We start from the raw sequence: 7,926 nt of genomic DNA, 5'->3' as shown, positions 1-7,926 counted from the left end.
AGGAAAAGATAGGAGCGCTATGTGGCTATCACTCCTCTCCTTGGACAAACACTGAAGCAGGGTATCAAACAAGTCAATCGTGGTGCTGTCAGACCACTTAAGAGTTCAAATCAAACTTTGTTGGCCGCATAAACATGTTTAGCAGATGTTATTGCAGGTGTAGCGAAATGCTTGTGGTTTAGCAACATTTTTGTTAAGCATCCCCTGGTTAAGCACCCCTTGGTGCCTCAAAATCCAATAGGGTCTGGGTCCAGCAGATACCTTCTCATGCCACAGACACTGTGAGACACATGAGATGAGACAGGATGTCGAATTGTGCCAGAGAAGATGGTGTGTTACCGCCACCAACCGCAGGGGTAGTGAAAATACATTTAGAAGTAGAAGCTAGGTACTAGCTGGTGTGTACTAGCTAGCTAACGTGTTCTAGCTAGTGTGTACTCGCTAGCTAGCTAGCGTGTACTAGCTAGTGTGTGTGTGTGTGTGTGTGTGTGTACTAGCTAGCTAGTGTGTAATAGCTAGCTAGCCTAGCTAGTGTGTTCTAGCCAGCTGCACAGGCAACAGTGGTTAACATAACGCCATGGACTAAAGCTAGTGCGCCGAATGGTATACATGTAGCACACATGATGCCCTGGAACAAAGCTACGGACTCACACGATACACAGGCCCAAAAACATCTATAGGTTGCACACGCACATACAATTTGAGATGCCAAAATACCTCACTCACAGACTCACTCACATGTGCTTTGAGGTTTGCAGACCACGCCGCATCAGCCCACATAATCTGCAGCTTGACGCTTCTCTCTAAATCAGCTATGGCACCGTAGCAAGGACAGACAGGTTGTTGAGTCTAGTAAGCCATCTGTGACTGCAGTTAGCAGTTTTTATATATTTTTGGTCAAACTGCAAAAATGTAGTTAATAAACCAAGATGACTCTAGTGTAATTCTCTGTTGGTCCTGCTTACAGGCTGCAGCAGGCTGAGCGTTTCTCCGGAGGATATAATGTATCAGACCATATCTCCCCAGGTTCTGTGTTCTGGTGTTCCACCTCACTAGGAGTAACACCAGATCTATAGCAGGTGTTACTCTACAGTCCCATTCCCTCCACTGATTCCTGTCAGCTCGGGAAGGCCGTTCTGTTATTCCATATTTCCCGCTTGGTAGTCCGGTAAATCCCTCTCCTCCAGCTGGCCAGCCGCTCCAAGGCGACTTCCTTCGCTGGCCCAGCCCAAACTATTAATAGAACAACAATGACCGACCAACGACCCGGCCCTGGCCAGCGCCAGCCGAGAGACAGAGTCTGAGAACATACAGTATCACAACAACACCTACCAAAATGGACAGAACATATCACCACAACAACTAGACTAGGGCCGCTAAAATCCATGCCACATGATACGGTATAAATGCTTGAAAAGGCCTCACATGGTATACAGTGCATTCAGAAAGTATTCAGACCCCCTGACTTTATCCACATTTTGTTACGTTACAGCCTTTTTCTAAAATGGATAACATGTATAATGTTCCTCCTCAATCTACACACAATACCCCATAATGGCAAAGTGAAAACAAGTTTTTGAATTTTTTGCAAATGTATAAAAAAATATAAAACAGAAATACCTTATTTAAAAAGTATTCAGACCCTTTGCTTTGAGACTCGAAATTGATCTCAGGTGCATCCTGTTTCCATTGATCACCCTTGAGATGTTTCTACAACTTGATTGGAGTCCATCTGTGGTAAATTCAATTGATTGGACGGAAGTCACTCGTCACATCTGGAGGAAACCTGGCATCATCCCTACGGTGAAGCATGGTGGTTGCAGCATCATGTTGTCGGGATGTTTTTCAGCGGCAGGTACTGGGAGATTAATCAGGATCGAGGGAAAGATGAACGGAGAAAAGTGCAGAGAGAGATCCTTGATGAAAACCTGCTCCAGGGCGCTCAGGACCTCAGACTGGGGTGAAGGTTCACCTTCCAACAGTACAACGACCCTAAGCACACAGCCAAGACAACGCCGGAGTGGCTTCGGTACAAGTTTCTGAATGTCCTTGAGTGGCCCAGCCAGAGCCTGGACTTGAACCGAATCCAACACCTCTGGATAATCCTGAAAATAGCTGAGCAGCGACACTCTCCATCCAACCTGACAGAGCTTGAGAGAATCTGCAGAGAAGAATGGGAGAAACTCCCCAAATACAGGTGTGCCAAGTTTGTAGCGTCATACCAACAAAGTTTTGAGGCTGTAATTGGTGGAAAAGGTGCTTCAACAAAGTACTGAGTAAAGGGTCTTAATTACTATGTAAATATGACATTTACGTTTTTTTTTTTACATATATTAGCAAAAATAAAAAATAAGCTGTTTTTGCTTTGTCATTATGGGGTATTGTGTGTAGATTGATAAAACAAAATATTTAATAAATTTTAGAATAAGGCTGTAACATAACAAAATGTGGAAAATTCAAGGTGTCTGACTACTTTTTGAATGCACTGTAAACAGTCTCTAGTTGTAGGCGCTAGGCAGAAGACGCTGTAATCATGCAGGCTTGATAAAATGTGGGGACAAGACTGCTAAAATAGTTAACTACTGCCCTCTCCTCTTCTCAGTCCTCACTGCACTGTGTTGTGACTCCACACTCCAGATTATAAATAAATGTAACATTTATACAGCTGGCCCTGCAAGTAGAGAACAGTCTTGAACCACACAGAGCTCCCCAGAACCACACACCAGAGAGAAAGAGCAACATTAATCAGAGAACTGCAGACTCGAGACAGAATGTAGAAACACAAAGTAGACCAGAGAGAGAGAGAAAGAAAGCTGGGCTAGCAGTTAGGTGTTTCACTGCTCCTGTTTTGTCCCACTACGAGAACTGAGAGTTGAGAAACACACGTAACAGACCACCATTTGTCTGATAGTCTTTTCCTCCCTCTCTTTTATCATTCTTTCTTTTCTTACAGAGGGGCCGGTCTGTAGTGAGGGGTCTCTCTCTCCCTCTCTACTCTGACAGACGAGGGTAGCTCTGTTCTCTCTGGCACGTGAAACACTTCCCTCCACACCTCCCTCTCTCTCTCCTTCCCTCCCTCCTACCCCCCACTCAACAAAGCCAGCATTCCCACAGAAACCCCCTCAAATTCTGGAGTGAAAAACTACCCGTTTTACCATCCTTTCCTCCCTCGCTCCTTCCCTCTCTCACAGAGAAACATAAGCAGTAAAGAAAGGGGACAAGCACAGAGGTTCTTACCTCAGACAAGCTCCCGCTAGGAAAAGACAGGGAATATCATCCTCAACGCTCCGCACGGAAAGCAATCAGCAACAAGTAGTAACAACGAACAACTTCCCCTCCTTTCTCCCTCTCGTTCTCTGTTTCTCCCTCTGCTCCGTTCTGCAGTAGCTGCAGGGGTCTGAGGGAGCGTGTGTGTGTGTCACCGTGTGAGAGAGTATGCGTGTGTGTGTGTGAGAGCGTGTTTGTGGGTTGCGCAGTGGACTCCAGTAAGGGCATTGGAGTCCAGTAGGGGTCCAGTATTGACTCTGAGCGCTGAGTTTAGGTCCTCCCCCTTCTCAGGCTCACAGCAAAGAAAACAGCCACCAGAACAGAGGGGAGAAGATCTCTTTCTCTCAAACACTTTTGTTTCCCTCCCTCCTTCCCTCTTGCTAGTTTTCCACTTTCAGTCCATGGAACTAACTGCTTTTGTCACTCTCTTTCTCTCTTTCTTTCTCATACACACTGTCACCCTCACTTTCCCCCTGCGTGCGTGAGTGTGTATAGAGGGAATGCAGTTGTGCTCCAGCGCCCTGGGCTCAAAGGGGGCGGGACCTAGACCTCAGAGAGCAAAATTCCTTCCTGAGAATGTTCCAATCAGAGTAAGAGTTGTGGTAGACCAGAACAGAACTGCAGGGCTGAGGCCAGGACTCTCTCTCCACCAAACTACAGCTACAAGAGTTGTGCTACTTTCAGTCTCACATATACTGGGTTTTCCAATGATAATACTGTAAGCCACAATGCTACAATATTCCATATAAGTCTATTATAAAGAGCCAACACTGTAATTGCGTTGGCTGTTCCATACATGGAGATGATGAGAACTTAAATCTGTATAACTGGAAGGCTCTCTCACTACTCTAAAGGAAAACAACCACAAGATCAGTTTGAAAGGTACTTTGAAATCCAACCTCATGCATGCACGAAAATAAGCTCCTGCACACAAACGAACAAATCTACCAAATCTGTGACAAAAATACTTAGCTATGCCTTTGAACTAGGAGGCAGGTGGTTGTCACCAGAACTGTGAGAGTTTCGCTATCTAGCTGTCTCTCCCCATGACCCTCCCTTCCCATCCCTCCCTCCTTCCCTGATCAATCCTCTCAGGTTTCTGCTCCTGTTCTAGCCCAGGAGGAATTGAGGCATTTGTTCACAGAATGCCTCCCCCACCCAACTCATCCACGCCACCCCTTCCCAAGGTCTACCAACAGGGCTACCACCTCATCCCTCTCTCAACATCTCACAACTCCTCACTCTGACCCCACCACAAAGCCTATACCAGATCATCCCTTCACCATTACCCACTATAATTTAACCGCAGGACTAAGTCCTACCCATTCAGCAGACATACCTGTAAATCCGCTTCCCTAAACCCTTCAAACAGGAATACAACCCTTCTAACATGACTACAACCTCTCCCCCTAAGCTCTTCTGTGATGTACTGAGGGAGAGGGGAAGGTTGGACAAACAGACAGAGAAAAAGAGAGAGAGAGAACCTGAAAGACAGTGAAAGAGACTGAGGAGAGGACATTGGTATGTGGGCTATAGAGTTACACAGGACACAAAGAGAGAGAGGTCGTGAATCCTTGCCTCATATAGGTAACTCTCTCTGACACACCTTTCTCTTTATCTGTCCCTCTATTTAGCCTTCTCCTCTGTCACTAACCCCTCCCTCCCTCCCACCATCTCTATCACTTTGTTTGTTTTTCTGTGCCAGCGTGTGTGTGTGTGTTTATGTCAAAGTGTGTGTCAAAGCATTTGTCTAACTTAGTGTGTGTGAGTACATGTGTTACTAAGCATGTGTGTGTGACCAAACATGTCTGTCAGCAGACTGAAAGGTGAACAGTATCCTGTAAGTCCTTGAGGCTGCTACATGTGTCCTCACCCTCCACTGAGACCGGACAGAAACCCAAGAGGAAAGGAGGAAGTGAAAGAGAGAAAAGAGGATGGGAGAGAGAAAGAGATGAGCGAAATGGGAGTATGAGAAACAGAAAGGAATAAATAAACAGAGGTAGTGAGAGGAGATGAGAATAGATAGAGATGAGGAGAGAGAAACAGAGAGAGGAATGGGGAGAGAAAAAGAGGCCTAGATAGAGAGAGGGACTGCAACGAGTGCAGCAGGCATAGAGGGAGAGATGAAGAGCAACAGTATGGAGGCGGAGACGCCCACCCTGCTCCAGAACTTTTCCCTGCAGCTCAAACAACACAAATACACGCACACACACACAGGCCATAGGAAATGTACAGTACAGAAGAGGCAGGTAACTTTCCACCCAAATGCAACAACAGGCAAAACATTGGAACAGCTCCACTCCACATGGAACAGGACAGAACTGAATAGCAGGCAACTTCAAATTTGACTGTGTGTGTAAGAGAGAGAATCTGTGTGTGGAACTGTGGATCAGATGGAGCTCTCATATGCAACTCTCACATAAATGAATGATGATAAATGGATGAATTAACCTGTTTGGGAAAAGGGTTCCAACAGCCAATGAAATTGCAGGGCGCCAAATACAAATCAACAGAAATGTCATGAATAAAATTTCTCAAACATACAAGTATTAGGCAAAATTTTAAAGATAAAATTCTCGTTAATCCAGCCACAGTGTCTGATTTCAAAAATGCTTTACAGCGAAAGCCCCACAAACGATTATGTTAGGTTACCACCAAGTCACAGAAATACCCAGCCATTTTTCCAGCCAAAGAGAAGACTCACAAAATGAATCACTAACCTTTGATGATCTTCATCAGATGACACTCATAAGACTTCTTGTTACACAATACATGTATGTTTTGTTCGATAAAGTGCATATTTATATCAAAAAATCTCATTTTACATTGGCGTGTTATGTTCAGTAGTTACAAAACATGCAGTGATTTTGCAGAGAGCCACATCAATTTACAGAAATACTCATTATAAATGTTGATGAAAATACAAGTGTTATGAATGGAATTAGAGACATACTTCTCCTTAATGCAACCTTAATGGGGCGGCAGGGTAGCCTAGTGGTTAGAGTGTTGGGCTAGTAACCGGAAGGTTGCAAGTTCAAATGCCAGAGCTGATAAGGTACAAATCTGTCGTTCTGCCACAGAACAGGCAGTTAACCCACTGTTCCATTGAAAATAAGAATTTGTTCTTAAACTGACTTGCCTAGTAAAATAAAGGTAAAAAAACGCTGTGTCAGATTTTTTTTTAAACTTGACGGAAAAAGCATACCATGCAATAATCTGAGTATGGAGCTCAGAGCCCAAACCAGCCAAAATAAATATCTGCCATGTTGCGAAGTCAACATTAGTCAGCAATAGCGTTATAAATATTAACTTACCTTTGATGATCTTCATCCGAATGCACTCCCAGGAATCCCAGTTCCACAGTAATTGTTTCATTTGTTCGATAAAGTTCATCATTTATGTCCATACCTCCTTTTGTTAAAGCGTTTGGTAAACAAATCGAAACGCGCGTGCAACTTCCAGCAGAAAGGTCGGACGAAAATTCCAAAAAGTTATATTACTGGTTGTAGAAACATATCAACTAAGTACAGAATCAATCTTTAGGATGTTTTTATCATAAATCTTCAATAAAGTCCAAACCGGAGAATTCCATTGTCTGTAGAAAAGCCATGGAACGAGAGCCAACTTTCTCAAGACCAAGGCACTCTGCCAGACCACTGACTCAAACAGCCCTTATGAGCCCCTCCTTTATAGTAGATGCCTCAAACAAGTTTCTAAAGATGTTTGACATCTAGCCTTAGGAAGTGCAACATAACCAATGTCCCACTGTATCTTCAATAGGGGCTGAGTTGAAAACCTACAAGCCTCAGATTTCCCACTTCCTGTTTGGATTGTTTCTCAGGTTTTTGCCTGCCATATGAGTTCTGTTATACTCACAGGCATCATTCAAACAGTTTTAGAAACTTCAGAGTGTTTTCTATCCAATACTACTAATAATATGCATATATTAGCATCTGGGACTGAGTAGGAGGCGGTTTACTCTGGGCACGCTTTTCATCCAAAAGTGAAAATGCTGCCCCCTATCCCAATGAATTTATTGACTGAATAAGTGAATGAATTAGCCACATTGGTGTCTATCTGGTGTCTATCTGTTTTGCCTTGCTGTTCCCTCACCCATTTTCATGCTCAGTTGTATTTGTATGGCAGATCCAGTAAACAAATGTCTTCCGTTTGGCCACGAGAGATGATGGCTATGGCTTTTAGAATGAGAATGAGAATGGATGGAAGCTGAGATGGACAAAACTGTGGCAAGAGGTATGGCAGTGATAACAAATACACTCAACAAACAAACACACATACTGAACTTAAAGTTTAAGAGACAAAGAGATTGATAACTTTTCGCATCAGAATGTGAACGATTATATCTCTAGAGAACAGGAATCCTAGTTTAAGAGAGCAGGAGCTAACTTGTGGAAGTGAGGAAATGTGAACAGCTGCCATCTTGGAGACAAAAGCACTTGTGTGAGGCACGTGGGGTCAGCTGACCTGCCTTCCTCTATCCCTCCCTCACTCTCTCCCTCCCTCTGGGACAAGTGCTTTTTCTGGAAGAATTCCAACCGCATTCCGACTTAGAGGGCCCTGAACCAACCTGCCATTCCAGAACCCCATGTCTGTTCCACTAATGTTAGCCTGATCCCTAACACACACAGACACACACAC

At 44.2% G+C, this 7,926-nt stretch overlaps 1 protein-coding gene across 5 annotated transcripts in view; it reads right to left on the bottom strand.

The window, feature by feature from the left end:
- The window catches only part of LOC110522816 (disabled homolog 2-interacting protein), a 251,182-nt gene that overhangs the window by 219,365 nt on the left and 23,891 nt on the right, over window positions 1-7,926 (bottom strand). For 2 of the 5 annotated variants that reach the window (XM_036977019.1, XM_036977018.1), the window contains exon 1: window positions 3,238-3,755. The exons of the other annotated variants lie outside the window; for them this stretch is intronic. The gene's annotated coding sequence lies outside the window, so the exon portion shown is untranslated. Of the gene's footprint in view, window positions 1-3,237; window positions 3,756-7,926 lie in introns of those variants that run through there. 5 annotated transcript variants of the gene reach the window in all.

The sequence above is a fragment of the Oncorhynchus mykiss genome, chromosome 5 (assembly GCF_013265735.2).
Source record: "Oncorhynchus mykiss isolate Arlee chromosome 5, USDA_OmykA_1.1, whole genome shotgun sequence".
Classification (NCBI taxonomy): Eukaryota; Metazoa; Chordata; class Actinopteri; order Salmoniformes; family Salmonidae; genus Oncorhynchus; species Oncorhynchus mykiss.
This window is presented reverse-complemented; position numbering and strand designations above follow the sequence as displayed.